The sequence below is a fragment of the Podarcis muralis genome, chromosome 3, assembly GCF_964188315.1.
Source record: "Podarcis muralis chromosome 3, rPodMur119.hap1.1, whole genome shotgun sequence".
NCBI lineage: Eukaryota > Metazoa > Chordata > Lepidosauria > Squamata > Lacertidae > Podarcis > Podarcis muralis.
Genome location: NC_135657.1, coordinates 94,346,910 through 94,365,754, shown reverse-complemented (window position 1 = coordinate 94,365,754; position 18,845 = coordinate 94,346,910).

Sequence of the window (18,845 nt, the reverse complement as noted above, 5' to 3'; positions counted from 1 at the left end):
TCCCACCAGATGTCAAAAGGAAAAATAACTACCAAACTTTTAGAAGACATCTAAGGCAGCCCTGTTTAGGGAAGCTTTTAATGTTTAATGGGTTATTGTATTTTAATGTTTTGTTGGAAGCCGCCCAGAGTGGTTGGGGAAACCCAGCCAGATGGGTGGGGTATAAATAAATTATTATTATTATTATTATTATTATTATTATTATTATTATTATTCACATCCTCTCTCCAAAGACCACACCCCTTAATGACCCAGGTCTGAACCTTCCTTAAGTGTTTTCCCCTGAACTATGAAAATCCTCCTTGCTTTCCTAGGTGGAATATTGAGAGAAGGGGGTGTATAAGCATGTGCAATTCTAGGTAACAGTTGTGCGTTGTTTCACACCTTTCACTTCAGGCCCTGCTTGCCCCGGCATGTGGCCCCCGTAAGATTGGCCAGAGGGAAATGAGGCCCTCAGTCTTAAAAGTCCCCCTCTCCTGCTTGCCGCTGAAGCTTTCTTTGTATCACTCAACAGAGCAGAAGCAGGAATTAGAACAACAGCAAGTGAGCAAAGGATATCAAGGCAGACTACTTGGATAAGAGAGCCTATTGAGCTAAGTTTAGTGTGGATAAAAGCTTACTAACTAAGATTAATGTATCTGAAAACAACTCGGAGGGTAGGTAGTCTGGCATTACAACATCAGGAGGGATAGAATGGAGAATAAGGTAGTTGTAAAGCGTAAATGTTATTGGAAGAGACAAGATAAGCGGAGAGTTATCAAGTAGGCTTAAAATGGATAGGAAGCGAGGCAGGAGATGAATGGCCAGGGAGAGGCAGTCTTTCTTCCAAGCACTGAGGACACCCAGGAGATGCTGGTTCAATGGCCTATTCAGTTGCCAGTGTTTGTAGGGAGAGTCCAGAAGAAGTCGTCTTCAGAACAGGAGCGCTGTCCAATTCCCCAGGGAAACAGAACAGAGAGGCACTATTTAAACAAGGAATTAATGAGTTCCTGTTTGGATAGGCATTCTCTTGTGGGAAGAAACAAAGAGAAAAACTGACTATTCTCAGGGCTGATTCACAGAAAACTCAAATGCTTGAGTTGATATGGATTCAGGGAACGCAGAAGCAAAATGCCCCAGCTGGTAATCGGGGTGATGTTGCAAAAGATGCATCCAAGACAAAGTCCACTTCCGATGCAACGAGAAACCAAGGGAAACCCATGCCAACCACTTCCGTTGGCTCCCGCTGGCCTGAACCAAACCAAAGTCTGCTACGTTATCCAAGGCTAGGAAATCTAGCCTTGCTGTGATATTGCATTCTGGTGCTTTAATTACTGCATCTTCATTCACCAAGTGACATTCAGGGTTATGGTTCTTTAACTTGTATTTTGTGGTTTTAATTTGTCACTATCCTGAGATGTTTCTGAGGAAGGGAGGTGTCCATGTCTTTTAGGATCACGTGTGAAATTGCTGCTGAGCAAAACAACTCCTCATAAGTTTATCAGTCTTCAGAGGGCCACAGGAGGCTGTATTATCCCTGCCCCCTTGCAATATTTTAGTTATCTGAATGCCAAGCCCTCTTGTGTTGCTCTTTTGCAAGTTATCAAATCATTCCTCATTAAATTCTCCTGTAAAGCCTTTCTAGGACTTCTTCCTGAGAGATGAATTGGTTTAAATACTGTCTGTGCTCATCTGATAGTGGCTGAAAATTTACCTCTGAAAGGTAACCATCTCTTAATTTTTGAGGTGGATTGTGAGATGAGAAGCATATTTCCTCTGAGTATGTTGCTGGTCAAAACCAATACCAACCGTTCAATCTTCTCAGCAGAGAGGTCATGTTAAGTCATAGGTTTGAACATGGAATGTACACCATGAGATGTACAGTTATATCAGTGCTTAACGGTTCTTGTATTTGTTTAAAAACCAATAAATATTTGTGTTTTTTTTAAAAAAAATCATACCTTGTTGCAGGAGGAGATGTAGACCAGGAGTAAGCAGCTTGTGTGATCCACCAAGCTGAATATAAGCCACCTTGCATGACAGCCCATCAGTCTTACAAGTACAGTGGTACCTCAAGTTAAGTACTTAATTCCTTCTGGAGGTCCGTTCTTAACTTGAAACTGTTATTAACCTGAAGCACCACTTTAGCTAATGGGGCCTCCCTCTGCTGCCACGCCACCAGAGCATGATTTCTGTTTTCATCCTGAAGCAAAGTTCTTAACCCGAGGTACTATTTCTGGGTTAGCAGAGTCTGTAACCTGAAGCGTCTGTAACCTGAAGCGTATGTAACCCGAGCTACCACTGTATTGTAAAAACTCCTGTCATTGACTAAAAAAACAGTACAGTTGTCCAGCTGCTGGTAGACCCCAATATATGGCTGGTGTGTGTTGCCCTCAGCTTGGCAGGTCATAAACTGGGTGGGCCTGTTGCAGGTCTTTGGAGGTTCATCAGATACTGCTTTGTTGACACTCCGGTCGTCTTTCCCATTCTGTTTCCTTCCTCTAAATCTCGCTGGATGGAAACACAATGTCCAAGCAACGTTAAGACAACAAAGCCTGTCTGACTGCTCAGGGATCTTTTATTTATTTGTTGTCTTTTCTAGAAGAGGTCCCCCGCTCTTACTTGGATCGCCAGTCAATGCACTGTTTGCAGAGAACATCCAACGGAGATTTAATGGTAATGCGGGGAATGGCTGAGACAAGTGGAACCACGGCCAGGTAGGACAGATTAAGCAGTAATGTGTTTGCTGGAGGTTTAGTCACCAGCTTTCAGAGATCAGATATGGCCTTCCTTCTGCTCAATGCAGAGCTTGTTTTGTTAGACCTTGGAGGGCAAAGCATAGGTAGATCGGCTGAGCCCATGCTCAAATTGCCCTGCCTGATTACCATAATGTTTATGGGGCAACATTCGTAGAACAATTTATTCTTTATTGTTGTGTCTTCCTTCTCTTGCACTTCACCCTAAGGTCCCCAAGGGCAGCTTACAACTATTAAAGCATTGTGTCAAAATGTCAAGAACAGTTCAAAACTACTTACAATTGCAGAAATAAGGTGTGTCCTTAAAATTTATATCTCAGGCATCAGGTGTTCTATACATTTAATTACATGTTGTTTCCAGGAGGTTCAGCTGTGATTCCTGGGCGGTTCAGGGAAGAAAACAAGAAACGAATTTGGGGAAAAGAAGCTTAAAATATCATCTGTTTGGAATGCAATTAAAAATGCTGTTTCCCACCTCTTTCTCAACCATTGTCAATGTGAAAAAGTTGCCACAAAGTGACCTTCCTGTTGTGTTGCCAAATTATAAAGTGGTCATGTGAAAACATCCATAGATTTACAAGTGCAATTTTTTATTTTTGTCCTGGGAGGTGCTTTTTATCCTTGCGATTTTCAGAGCATGGTTGCTTGTGATCAGTTGTATCTGCAAGAGTCTTGCCTTGAGTAAAAAAAGAATATTCAACCAACTGTGTTTATGCATGTAGATACAGCTATAGGTAGATCTATACAGCAAATAACAGAACAGAGAGATTAAAGTCTTAAAGGTAAATGTTTTGGCTTCTGCCTTCTTCTGCTCTCTCTCTCTCTTTCTCTCTCACATACACACACAGAGAGAGCAAACATGAGCAGAACATAATACCTGATATATTAGGAACAGCTAACAGCTCTAGAATAGTGAGCTAACAAAGCATATCAGAATTTGACTGGGGGGATCTGGGTTCAAATCCCTGGATCATGTGGCATGAGTTCAATCCTGTTCCTAGGAGTAAGCTCCACTGAATTTAGTGGTACTTACTTCAGACACATTGCACTTTGACAAAGGATCTTCAGTCAGCTGCAGCGCAACCTTTAACTTAGCAATACAAACAATCTTGCAAAGAAGTGTTACTGTTTAAACTCCTAGCCTCTGCTTGATTTTTTTTTTCTCATTCTCTGATTTCCTCCATGTTAATCTAGCTTAACACTTAAAAGCCTTGTTATCACCTCATTCCCTTGCTGGAACAAGAACACTGCATCAATTACTCTGGTGCGCTAATAAATGACATAATCACTCCAGCTGATGCTGATGATATCCTGCCTTTTCCCCAGGCTAGGATAATAATAATAATAATAATAATAATAATAATAATAATAATGGCCTTATTTTTACCCCACCCATCTGGCTGGGTTGATCCAGACACTCTGGGCGGCTTCCAACACATATAAAAATAATAATATAACATCAAACATTAAAAACTTCCCAATAGAGGGCTGTCTTAAGATGTCTTCTAAAAGTTATGTAGTTCTTTATCTCCTTGACATCTGATGGAAGGGTGTTCCACAGGGAGGGCACCACTGTCAAGAAGCCCCTCTCTCTGGTTCCCTGTAACCTCACTTCTGGCAGTGAAGGAACCGCCAGAAGGCCATCGGAACAATGGAGCTGGAGACACTCACACTCCTTCAGGTATACAGGGCAAGGCCCATGAGGGCTTTAATGGCCAGCACCAACACATTGAATTGTGCTCGGAAACATAAGGCAGCTTACACAGATTGAAACAACACAGATAAATTACAGAAATTACAGAAAGCTAAAACCACATAGTTAAATTAACAGAATTAAAACAATATAAAAACAAATCTATTAAAATACAGATAATAAAAACAGGGCAGCAATAATAAAAAGCCCTTTCCTTAAATAGCAGTCAGATCCCCAAAGCTTGTCAGAATAAGAGAGCCTTGCCTGCCATGACAAAGAGGAAGCCAGTCAGGCATGCCTAGGGAGCAACCATCAAGAAAGTCCTCTCCTGCGGCCACATATCAGACAACCCTGTGATTGCTTGAATCGGGAGACTTAGCATGGCTGTGCCATGCCTCACCCACACAGCCACGTTCTGTGGTCTGTCAAGTTCTTAACAACTGCCATGCTTTCACACTTCCAGGTAGCAAAAGCAGTTGTATCAAGTCCCTGGCAGGCCACCATTTGGCTTGCCTGTTCTCCATCTCCAAGAACGATATTTCCAAGAACAAGCAATAGTTTTCTTCCCTCAGAATGACAGCTCCCATGTCTCAGCATAGGTCAGTTGCCATATATATATATACTGCTTGATGCATGCTAGCTCAGAACTTTATTTGGGGCCACAAAAGTGATAAATTTCTGGTTAAGTATCCATTCTAGGAAAATCAGCACAGGGTGGAGGTGAGAGGGAAATTACAGATATGCTGCAAATTGTGTGTGTGTGTGTATATATATATATATATAGAGAGAGAGAGAGAGAGAGAGCCATATTTCAGAATAAAGTTAACCGCACAGTTTGCAAAACATTGGCATTTCATCATTTTTTATTTATGGAATGCATTAAAATGGGAGATGCTAATATACCATGCACTAAAAAGAAATCCTATAAACAATTCTCCTCTGTGCCATCAAAACCATTAACCATACGGCAAGAGATGGGCAAGGGGAACAGCTCATATTCCTATGTCCAATCCCTTAACTCCAAACAGACTGCAAGAGCACCTTGGTAGTTATTTTTCACATAAGGTACATTTAGTTTCACTGTCTTGTCAGGATAAGCCAAATAAAACTGGAAAGGAGATGGAAGGAGCGGGAGAAAGAGAGACCCATACATTTGGGTTATAGCAGGCTAGATGATATGTTTATTTCTAAAAGCCCCCCAGAGCAAGTCTTTTCCCAGGCACACAATATATGCATAATCACCCAATTTCAAGGAAGATTAAATATACACATCAGGATTCTTGAAATGCAGTAATGCCTCTTTGGGGATCTGGTGGCCTTGGAAATTTGCCACCAGTGGCTACCGTTGAAGTCAATCCAGATTCTCCTCTTTGCTATCTCCTTTCTCCAATATACCTGCTGGGGATCAGCAGTGACTAACCACTTCCCTCTCTTTCCTATTTTCCTCGTACTCCTATTCGTCTGACACAAAGGGATTGTTCCAAACAATCAATTGTAACTTCAGATTCCACACTTTCCTTTAACATTGCAAATTCCAGATCAAGCTCCAGCTGATGTTTCTTCCATTGTTTTTCCCGTCCCCCCATTCAGTTCATTGATTGTTTAACATGGCAGAAGGGTGGGTGTGAGCATTTTGGTCATGTTCAGCGTAGATCTTGCACTGAGCACATTGCTTTTGTCGGATCATCAGGGTGAATAGAATTTGTATCCAATGAAATGAGCACTAACCTAAGCACATTTTCTAATAAATGCCTCTCTCTGTGTGTATCACATAGCATCTTCTGGGTCACAGAAATCAGTTGCTCTAATAAAAATGCAAAGGTCCTCAGAACATTTATTCTGTAAACAGGTAAGTAACTAACAACTTGATGATTCCTATTGCTATGCTCTGGTCGCTTCAAACAGATTCCAGGACCTAGTGATGCTGCCAGCTACATAATTCTCCTACCTGTTGAACACCAGAGTTCTTTTAAGGTCAGCATAACTACATAATATTTTGTGGGGAAAGGGCAGCTTAAAATGGCTCGTTATCTTGTTTCCTATAGTCAAGGAGTAGTATGTTTCATGTTCTCTTGCTCCAAATGGAAGAGTTTAAATGCCTACCCAGAGGGCATCATATCGTTAAGATAGTCAGGGCAAACCTATTATGCTTTTAATAAAACCATCCTATAAAAGGAAGTGGATGGCTTAAACATTTTTTTCTATTTTAAAAAAAACCTGGCTTATTTTACATTGAGAATGTATTAGTAAAATCAGCTCAGGGGAGGCACACAGAAAGCTTGGGATTCTGGTTATCATTTCTCTGTGGTCTGTTTGTGTGTTCAAAAGGTACTTACGTAGATTGTGCTGTAATCTAAAACCCAACTGGTTGTTTTTCTTGCAACAGAAGGGAGTTTTCTTTATTCTGAAATGAAGAGATACACTGGCAAGGTCCAATGGGCTCAGGCTCAGAAAAAAACTTCCGGGACTTGATAATGTTCAGTAGTAGAAACCCATCAGTTCTTGACTAAAATCTCAGCTGGAGAAAGTATTCCCAGTTCCTGCCATACATTGAAGTACTGCTCCCAATTAAACTGCTCCAGGTGTTTGGGTGGGTGGGTGTGTTTCATAGAATCATAGAGTTGGAATAGACCACAAGGGCCATCGAGCCCAACCCCCTGCCAAGCAGGAAACACCATCAGAGCACTCCTGACATATGGTTGTCAAGCCTCTGCTTAAAGACCTCCAAAGAAGGAGACTCCACCACACTCCTTGGCAGCAAATTCCACTGTCGAACAGCTCTTACTGTCAGGAAGTTCTTCCTAATGTTTAGGTGGAATCTTCTTTCTTGTAGTTTGGATCCATTGCTCCGTGTCCGCTTCTCTGGAGCAGCAGAAAACAACCTTTCTCCCTCCTCTATATGACATCCTTTTATATATTTGAACATGGCTATCATATCACCCCTTAACCTCCTCTTCTCCAGGCTAAACATGCCCAGCTCCCTTAGCCGTTCCTCATAAGGCATCGTTTCCAGGCCTTTGACCATTTTGGTTGCCCTCCTCTGGACACGTTCCAGTTTGTCAGTGTCCTTCTTGAACTGTGGTGTTTGTGGGTGTACAAAAGCTCACCCCCTCTAGGGGACACTGCTGCTTTCAACTTTCACTTTTGTAGTGGGTTTTTGTCGCAGCCTCGGTTTCCCCAGGATCAGAACTTCAAAGCAACTCCCGGGCCATTCACTGGAGCTGTTTCTCTCTTGTTGCTTTCCACAAGGGGATGTTTTGAAAAGCTGACCCTGGTAAAACAGCCTCTTGGGGACAAAAGCTCTCCCCTAATGTTCACACATTGGGGCAAAATGTCCTCCCAACAGTGGATAGGCTGTAGCCCCACAGGTTTCCCAGGGAAAACTCTTCAAAATAGCTTCTTTCCAGTCTGACTCACCCCTATATGATTATGAAACACTATGAAGATTTTTGGAGATGTTACGATGTAGCCGAAAAGGGAGCCATAGTAGGCAAAGAAGTGATTTTGCATAGTTACAAGGGTAGCCAATGTGTGCCTTGCAGATGCATCAGCCCTAGACAGCAAGGTCAGTGTTTAGGGATGCTGGGAGCTGTAGTCTGACAAAAATCCAGACAGCAGCATGTTAGCTGCCCCTGTTGTAGATAACATAGCTGTCAACTTTTCCCTTTCCTTGCGAGGAATCCTATTCGGAATAAGGGAATTTCCCTTAAAAAAGGGAAAACGTTGACAGCTATGCATTAACAATATCATTCAATAATAACAATAATGTGTGGGGAGGCCAAGAAATTCACCATTGTCACGATCACTGGAAGGCTCACAATCCATTCTAACCCTAATATTTTGTGTGCATGCCTCTTTCATGCGCCTTTTCTCCCTTACTGAACGTGTGCCTTGGTTTGCTTCCAAAGCGTTCAAAAAATGATTATTTTCATTAGCAAAATAGCATTACGGTATGTCTTGTGCAAAGTCATTTCAATCAAAGGGAAAAGTCAATGTCATCTATTATGTGGCAGATAGATGATTGCATTTGTGCTGACACAGATGAGTGGTTCATGTTCATATTCAGATGTCTAGGCACAATAGGTCTCTTCTAAGCATCCTGCCTCCATCTGGTATGTTGTTTGCACCTCAAACATCTGAATACAAAGAAGGCTAGATATGCTCAGGTTAGCGATATCTGCATATGCCTCGTTTAATTGGAGTTGAATAATATCGCAGGGCTGTTTAGCCGGGAGCTTGAAATAATGAGCATAACTACTGTTAGGCTTAGCGTCTGAGCCTGCATAAAACATTTCTTTTCTAAGGGTTCAGTTTTCTGATCAGATTATTATTGGACAATCAGAATATAAAGCAGTAGCTGATCTCTCCCCCCACCTTCTCTCCACACAAGCATCTCTTTTATAAATATTGCATGTTTCTGATACATATGTACTCTGGTGTAGGATTAAAAGCATGAGCCATTTGCAGCAGTCTCAGTGATTGTAAAAAAAAAAATCCACCGTTTCTCAGCCTTGCTTCTTTCTCCCCAATGATATGGGCATAAGGGTGGTCTACCTTACAAAGACGTTGTGTTGAGATACCATATTTGTAGTAAGCTCTACCTACCTCCCAGGGAGAGAACCATGCATACACCTCAAGCTCCTTGGATGAAAGATGGGAGATCAATGCAATAAATGAATGAATGGAAGAACTGAAATTAAATGGTCAGGCATGGCTATGTTACGACCAGGAACCTTAAAATCCCTTCATTGTTGATGTGATGTGATTTGTACATCCTAACAGGGAAAAGGAAGAAAGATAGATTAACAAATATCTAAACAACTGAGTAAGGAATAAAGTATCTAGTCAGTTGCTACAGAAGAGCTTTCCTTGTTCCTAGTAGCCTGGTGATGTAGTACTGAATTTGGCAGGGATGTTTAGTTAAGTGTAAAGTAATAGGGTACAAATGAAGGGCTAATAGTTTGGGCTTCTTGTCCAATACTGAGATAACAGGTTTTGCCAGGAAACATAATTTGATTTGTGGAAAATACAGGTTTTGCCAGGAAACATATTTTGATTTGCGGAATATGTCCTTGGATCCAGTTAGGGGTTTTATGTGTCAGGAGCTCGTCCTACACTCGAGTAGGACACATGCCCGACTGGCATGTTCCCTCCCTCCTGGTCAATTGTTCGGGAGCTTCAGAAGCTTTCTTCTGCCCGAACATCTCAGTGACCGATGCCAACAGACATCGTCACACTCAGGGATCCCCAGAGTGTTCGTAGTTCACGTAACAGAACTAAGCAACTCAGCATTTTGGCTAATCTACTTAATTTACATATAAACACACACGGAGCACTGCAACATGGCTCCCTCTCTCTCGAGCATCAGACAGCAAAGAGAGAGAACAAAGGACAATAGTCCCACTTCACAGAACACAGTAACACAAACATCCTGTTTCCGTCACTTCCCACACTGTGGAGTCAAAACATACACACCGTCATATGAAAGACAGCAATCCCATGACTGCAATCACGCAGCAGGAATTCTAACATTATGTACACAGAAGCAAAACTGCACACACATATCCTATCTAGTTAAGAAACCCCACATTGCTACAAGTGTGGTACGCATGGTTACTGGCTCTATCCTACTGCACACGTCTTTGTCAGGAAACTGTGGTGAAATGTAGTCACTACTTCTCCTGCATCTCACAAATGTATCAGTGATAATATGACGGGAGCTATGTGCTCTCACTGGTTGCTGTGATTGGTGCAGCCTCTTAAACATACATATTTCTAAGTCACCCACTTCTCCCTATGCTGCTATTTACTATTCTGGTCAATTGCTTTTTTTGTAAAACATTTAACAGTGCCTTACAGTGGCCATCAAATAGCCCTGGAAATTATTTCGAGTCACTATTTAAGAAAGGATTTCCTCTCTCTCTCTCTCTCTCTCTCTCTCTCTCTCTCTCTGGGCGCATCCATTTACTGTGAAAATAAAAAGTAGACCACAGCTATTTTCAACATAGAGGGCTGTTCGCTATTTCCACATCATCAAATGCTGCTTTGCCTTGCCAGCTTGACACAAAATGAGTCTTAGCAGATGGTAAGTGGAATGTAAAGTGAGCTCTCGCCTATCTGACAGACAGTGTCACTTGCTGACTGCCTAAATGTGTTAGGTATGTTAGCACATCTCTTCTTCCTGTTCTGGAAGCTGGGAGGTGGAGTGGGCCTGTGGGACAAGCGGGAATGGAAAGGGAATAGCAGACAGGCAATTAAAAGGCAAGGGGGAGAAAAACGTGATTTCTCCTAATCAAAACATCTAGGTGCTTGTGTGTGTGTGTGTGTGTGTGTGTGTGTGTGTGTGTGTGTGTTAGAATGCCAGGATAGGACTTGGGAGACCAGGGTTCAAACCCCCCACTCAGACATGGTCTTGGGGCAGTTACTGCCTCTCAGTCTAAACTACCTCACAAGGTGTTGGATTATATTTTATAAAGAAGAAGAAGAAGAAGAAGAAGAAGAAGAAGAAGAAGAAGAAGAAGAAGAAGAAGAAGAAGAAGAATTACTTATACCCTCCCCATTTGGGTGGCTTCCAACAGAATATTAAAAACACAATCAAACATCAAACATTAAAAACATCGCTAAACAGGGCTGCCTTTAGATGTATTCTAAAAGTAAGATAGTTGCTTATTTCCTTGACATCTGAAGGGAGGGCGTTCCACAGGGCAGGCGCCACTACCGAGAAGGCCCTCTGACTTGCTCCCTGTAACCTCACTTCTTTCAGTGAGGAAACTGCCAGAAGGCCATCGGAGCTGGACCTCATTGTCCGGGCTGAACGATGGGGGTGGCAAGCTGTTCAACCCTCAGACAGTTTCTGAGGAAAGCTTTTTTTTTTTTCTTTTTTTTCTTTTTGCAGCAAGAGGTTCCTTTGGAACCAGCACCGCCTTCCTGTGTGATTGCTTCTATGCCCCATGTTTGTGTAAATAACAACAAACTGATTATTATATATATGAAAAACCCCACTGTTTTCCAATACTCACCGCTTCATAGGAAACTGACCCTGTAACAACTGCCCTAAATGCCCTCTTTGGGGAAAGGGGGAACCACAGATCAGTATTGGGTAGGTGTAGGGGCCTTCAATGTGAGAGAATATATTCATAAAGCGTGGTATCATAATGTATCATTTGCATTGTGTCATCTTGAGATGGAATAAAGGATCAACCATGTTAATTTGAAGAACACCAGCATCATTAAATGGTGAAAGTGCTGTTACAGTATCTGAACTAAAATCTGTGGGTCGTGCTACAAATCGTATGATTATTTTCAGATTCTGTGGGTTTTGTTTCGGTATATTATCAGTTTAATTGCCTTACATGCAGCCGTATAACACATTAAGCAAGGCACACTGTGAGGCACTGAAAATATGTATAATAAAGCCCTTCATTATGGCAGCATAAGAATCTCCATCATTATTGTGTCAGAGGAATGGGTTTGTTCCGCTACGATTGTTTTTATATTTACAAAATCTCAGATATATTAAGGTTTAGTAGACTAATTAGATTGTACATTACAGTACCTGTACCCGCAATTTTCTTTCTGTTCACAGCTGGCAGATGGTGTGCTGCATATTATTTTGGTATTAAGAGATGAGGAATTTCAAAGCAGCGAATGTAACAATGCGCACACGCAATGTCTTTTTGACTTCCATCATGTCTTTGCAAAGGCCCTTTTGTTCATGTCACAATACGAAGAGCAACTTTGCATTTTGGGTCTCTCAGTTTTAAGGCGAAATCACACATGATCGATTCTCCTGAGCCCTGACTTTAAATGGTTGAAGTAGCTGGAGGCTTATTGGCACAATAGCCCCAGGAGGTATCTCTGTGAGGGGATGTTTACTGTTTTCCGTGTCCCATGTCATTTTCTGGATCTAAAATGTGACACACACACACATTACGTGGGAGAGATATAGGTACTTTATAACAGCAGACAACATAACAGGGCACTGGCCAAATATGGCAATTTCAGTTTCTCGTGGTTCCTCATTATTTCCAGTCTTGAATTCAGTTTTTCCACATTTCTACATCAATTTGCTGTGTGTGTGTGTGTGTGTGATTAAGCCCTCATGAAAAATTGTCAGCATTTTTGTGCAGCTTTCCCCCTTTATATGTTTTTATATGTAATTTTGCCCAATGCACCTGTTTTTGCAAAGTAATTTCCCTAACCCAATGCAATTTTTGCAGGCCATTTTCCATAAAATGTGTATTTTGGTAGACATTTTATTACTGTATATGCATTTTTGTGCTCATTCCTTGTCTGAAGAACTTGATATAGGTGAAATTTCAAAGGGAGGGCTGGATTTTGTTTTGCATGTTGTTTTGGGAAATGCTAATTAAGTAAGTTCCTCTTTAAATGCAGGCTGAATTTAATTTCTTCGCCATCCCTACTGGTCGGTCTTGTTGCTGCTGCATACCAGAAGATATAGGAATCAAGTGAGGTCAGTGCAGCACAAATGCACTGCCAGTGTTTGGGTTAGAGCATCTGCTTTGCATGGAGGTAGTCTTAGGGTTAATCCCCAGCATCTCCAGGTTGGGCCAGGAGAGACCATTGTCTGAAATTCTGGAGCTGACACAATGCTGAGCTAGATGGAGCAATTGTCCGACTCAGTAAAAGGCAGCTTCCTGTGTTCTGAACACATGCCCTCCAACATTTCCCTGATGAAAATAGGGACGTCGTCTTCTTCTTCGTCGTCTTCTTCTTCTTCTTCTTCTTCTTCTTCTTCTTCTTCTTCTTCTTCTTCTTCTTTTTATACCCTGCCCATCTGACAGAGTTGCCCCAGCCACTATGGGCAGTTTCCAACATATATAAAAACAGGATAATACATTAGACATTAAAAAAACCCCTTCTCTATACAGGGCTGCCTTCAGATGTCTTCTAAAGGTTATCTAGTTACTTATCTCCTTGGTTCAGGGGTCGCATAACTCCATACCCTCCAATATTTATCCAATGCAAGTAGGGATGTCTTACCATGCCCTCCAACATTTCCACAATGAAAATAGGGACGTTGGGGATCAAATCAGGAACCAGGGCAGGTTTTGTACATCCGGGACTGTCCCTGGAAAATAGGGACACTTGGAGGGTCTGTGAACATTCGTCTTTGAAAATATATGGAAGTTACTGTTGCGATGGTTTTATTATTCTCGAGGAAATTCCACTCATCGCTGGGCCCTGCGCAGGCACCAGACCTTCCCTTGGAATTACAAATGAAGAGGCGGAGAGGGAGTGCGTTAGGAATACACAGTTGGGAGCAAATATTATACAGTAATAAGTAATATAACTTTGAATGATATCATGTTCATGCAGCATGACCAGATTTAAATACCTAATTTACTAAGATCCTGGAAAGAAAGAAAAGAGAAGCACTTTTAAAGCAAGTCCAATGGCTTTATATTTATTCGCTCGAAATGGACATTGAAAATTCCTCTCCATTTACTCAAGCCTCCTTATTTCAGGGTTTCAATTTGTCACACTACAAGTAGTAAATATGCATAGGGGGGAATTAGCATTTCCGGTCATGGTATGCTTCTGAATTTCTTGTGAGGGGGAAAAATATCCTACTTGTGTCTTCAGAAGATTTGCCTGCCCCCCCCCCTGGCTTTCACAGGTAATCCTTCTAGGAACCAGCACTTTATGGCTGCCATCAGATAAGCAGGCTGCAGCAGCTTCAATTCTTTGAGAGGGGCTCGAATATCTAGGTGGGTTTTATGCAACTCATGAATAAATTCCACCATCCTTATCAGTGTTGAGTAGTAGTAATACAAAGCTACACTTCTAAAAGAGCTCAGCGATGTACCAAAACAAAAGAGGAGTTTTTCATGTTCTCTGAACATGCTATCTAGTACGGCCTCAGCTCTTTTCTGACAGAAAGGGGGGAAAAGTGGGTATATATGGGAGGTATGAGCCCTTGTTTTAGCTGAATGTGTGGAGGCCATTTACAAAGCCTAGGAAATTACCTCAGTAAATAAACTGGGACATCTCCCTGTGCAATACAAGTGACTGAATGTGTTCCTTGGGGTGGAAATAGTCACTTACTATGGGGTCAACACATACAATCCAGACGTGCTGCCAAAGTTTCCAGAATTTAAAATTCTGGACAGATATTGCTTATCTTAAAATTCTGAGTGAGTCCTTGTCTAAAGATTGTGGAGTTCATTCTGAAATCCACTGTGTTGCCAAATCAGCCATCAGGATATGTACTTTCATGATAACCATAATCCTGTGTCATTTTAAGTTTTTCCTTACAAAACAGCTCCTGATCTTTTAACCTTCTTCCTGTCAAATCATCTCCTCTAATCAAATCTGAGCATGTGAAATTGGGCATGGTTAAATAAAACCTTGGGTTTTTTTTTAATACAGCTTGAAGACTACAAATCCTATGATGCTATGTGTCTATGAGGTAAAAACCACACATTTGAAAACACCCATGAATGGATGTTATGATGAATGAAGACAACATAACAAATGTGGTCGCTCAAGCTGAGCAGGATAACATTCAAATCAGCCAATGGATTTTCCATGAAGCTCCCTTTCTTGAGGCTGGAAAAAAAATAACGAGAGATGAATTTTTTTCCTGGAGTTTTCCCAAATGACTATTAGAATCATCCAGTGTGGTACACGGGATCTTGGATAAATTCAGTTCACCTTCTTGCCACACCCTAAAAATGGCTTGATTTCCACCATGTGGAATGTCTTATGCCAGCGAAAATATAATTCCTCTAATAGAGCAGACATGAGACTGCAGTTCTGTTGTTGCCTGGTGTGTTAAAGAGCTATTATTTTGATATTGTCCCTCAAGTAGTATCAGGTCACATGCTAAGTCCTGAGGGTAATCAACCTGGACAGGTTTGGATGACAGAAGACCTGTGTGTGTGTGTGTGTGTGTGTGTGTGTGTGTGTGTGTGTGAGAGAGAGAGAGAGAGAGAGAGAGAGAGAGAGAGAGAGATGCAATGTTCAGATTGCATGATGTGAGTATGCAGCAAAATCTCAATCTGATTTCTAACCTGAGGTAATGGATTTGAAAAGACCAGAGAGCCAAACCCAATGTAAAAGCAGAGTAAGGTTAGAGGATGTAATGAAGCTGAATAAAACGAGATGCGTCATCAGGAGACTGCGGCCTTCCGCTTCCCAGAAGAACCAATAGATTTTATAGCTTTCTTTGAAGGATGAGTTCATTCATACAGATCTAATGATGCTGATTCATAGAGAGCATGAGGTAATTTGCTTAAGATAACGGGCGGGATTGCATCACCTCAGCCAATCTCAGCAATGTACAGTACAGAACAGAATTTCTCGGTGGCATCAGCTTTTACTGTAACCAGAGACGATACGTTATGACTTAAGCAAGACACAGGGTGAGACAGTGACAGAAATATGAGTCTTAATGTTTGGCGTAATGTGCAGCGGGAGGCACAGACCTTCTTTCACTGCTCGGTCACACATAAATGTTACATTACATTACATTTTCTTTCTCCCCCTTTTATTGAGTGGTTGTGATGATGGGAAGGAAGGGTGGGAGGATGAGGAGAACACAGCACATTAAACCACAAACGGGTAGCATGGTGTGGAGAGGGTTGGGGAACGCAGTGGGGAGTGTGGTGGCAAGGGGTTGGGCGCTGTGCTGTGATCTCCAGATCAGTGTGGCATTGCCCTGAACTATGGTTTGGAAACTTCAGCTGATAACAGAGTACGACAGCAAGAACGCTAGTAGGAGCTAAGCATTCAAACCATATGATAGCAGTTCTATACCAGTTACACTGGCTGGCATGCCCAATTTAAGGTTCACATTTAAGAGGAAATAGGGTGTGTGGTGTAAGGAAAGTATTGAGGAGTAGATAGAAAGGCCACATTTAGGCCCAAGGCCTGAGGTTCCCCAACCCTGCACAAAATCCTTTGAGAGGAAGTCATTTGAAGCATCATCTATGCCCATACAAGACTGCTTCGATTTCACAATCAGCCTCTCAGGTGTTATCAGGAGATATTAGGTCAACAGGTATCATAAACAGGGCCTTTGGGTGGTGGCCCCACACTTATGGAATCTATTCCTTAGGAAATACAAGTGGTCCCTTCTTTAGAAGTTTTAAAGATCAGGGCAGCCAAGGGTGTTTCAGTCCTAAAACCAGGTTTGAAACCAGACTGGACTGGACTTATATAGTCTGCTTCATTCAGGCATACCTACAGCTTGCCTCCAAGCTCTTAATCACTTTGCTCAGGAAAGAAATATTACAGTCTGGCAGAAGTTTTCTAAAAGCCCCGGACTTAGAGAAGTTCCATCACCATCTCTTCCAAGCTAGTGAGCATCTTTCCTTCCATAATCAGGCATTAACCACTCCTTAGACCTCTACTCCTAGATGTTATCAACCATGAGAGGCAAGGGTCAAGAGGGCACGTTGTTGATATCACGTGTGTGTCCACTTTTCAATAATAATAATACTTATATCTCACCCATCTGGCTGGGTTTCCCCAGACACTCTGGGCGGCTCACAGCACATATCAGAACATACTAAAACAGCAAACATTAAAAACGTCGCTAAACAGGGCTGCCTTCAGATGTCTTCTAAAAGTCAGATAGTTGTTTATTTCCTTGACATCTTATGGGAGTGTGTTCCACAGGGCGGGCACCACTACCGAGAAGGCCCTTTGCCTGGTTCCCTGTAGCCTTGCTTCTCGCAGTGAGGGAACCAGCAGAAGACCCTCAGAGGAGGACCTCAGTGTCCAGACTGAACAATGGGGGAGGAGACGCTTTTTCAGGTATACTGGGCCAAGGCATCAGCATTTAAACAGGCTTTTCCTTCTAATGCAGGTTACATCATGTCTTAATGACTCCTTTGGTTTTGGTTTGAAACTGTTTCGTCTTATTATTCTGTAGTATTGCATTTTAACTGATTGCAATATTTTTGGCCTGTTTTTGCTAGTGATTTTTAATTTCTGCATTTGCAGATGAAATTGCAGGGCACATATTGTAGTATAAATTAATAAATTGCAGTGGTGCAACCTCTGAATAAGCATGTGGAATGATCCAGCCAAAGCAAAGCACTGCATTCATTATATTCACTCTTCAGATTGAAAGTTTCTCTGAACACAGGGAGTCTTTCTTCTGAGTAAACATGCGTAGGGTTGTACTGTTAGTCTCATTGGTTTAATGGGAGACAGAACCACGGAATTAACTTCTGCTGGAATCAAAGTGCTTAACTTCTACTGGGTTATAGAATCGGAGTCTAATTTTGCTTCTTTAAAATGCAGTCATTAAACAGCAGCACTTTAACCCATACCCATTAAAATTGACAGAAAGTTTGCTTGTAACTGCAGGGAGATATGAAGTCAATCCACATTTTTCTGCAAGTTGCCAGGACACACAAGCAGTCTAGTTGTTTCAGGCATGGTAAATGTATACAGAATGAGAGCTTTTATTATATCATGTTACATATAGGGGGCAGAGAGAGCCAGATAAGTGACATTTGGGTATCTATGTTCATTCATTCCATCATAGTATTTAATTGCCTATTCATGTGAAACAATTATCCTTCTGTATTCATGAGGCATTGCTTAGAAGGATATTTTCTCATGCTTTTATACAAATTGCATACTTTTCAAGTAAAGGTTAATACCTTAACATTTCATTTTTACAACTATGTTTTTAAAATCATTACTCAAACAAAAGTCATTTTTAGCAATGTATTATTGTTGCCCCATGGTGCTGTGGTTGCAAAGTGTGTGTGTTTGTGTGCGTGAAAGAGAAAGAGAAAGAGAGAAACAGAAAGACACAGACACATAGTCTATAAAAAGCAAATAAATTAATTGTGAATCGAAGCCTAATGGGCTGGATCCAGAATAAATTTAGCTCCAATGAGATGATAAGTTAGTCATAACTAACTTCCCCCCATTTATTTCAATGCGACTAAAGTGTGACTGTTGGCATGAATTGCTACTTTTGAGTATTATGCAACAGACAAGGTCTGGTGTGTTCTTGGGTTATAAATACAGATTTATTCCATAGCATAATGGATGACAATTGAACTTTTTGAAATTAGTAGCTCTCACTCAAATGTTGCCACAATATTCTAATGCAGTGGAGAGCAGGGTTGCTGTTGTCCCCCCCCCCCCGAATATTTAAATATGCTAGTCCTCCAGCCCTCCAATTTCTATACAGTGGTACCTCGGGTTACATACGCTTCAGGTTACAGACTCCGCTAACCCAGAAATATTACTTCGGGTTAAGAACTTTGCTTCAGATGAGAACAGAAATCGTGCTCCGGCAGCGCGGCGGCAGCAGGAGGCCCCATTAGCTAAAGTGGTGCTTCATGTTAAGAACAGTTTCAGGTTAAGAACGGACCTCCGGATCAAATTAAGTACTTAACCTGAGGTACCACTGTAAATCCTGGAGA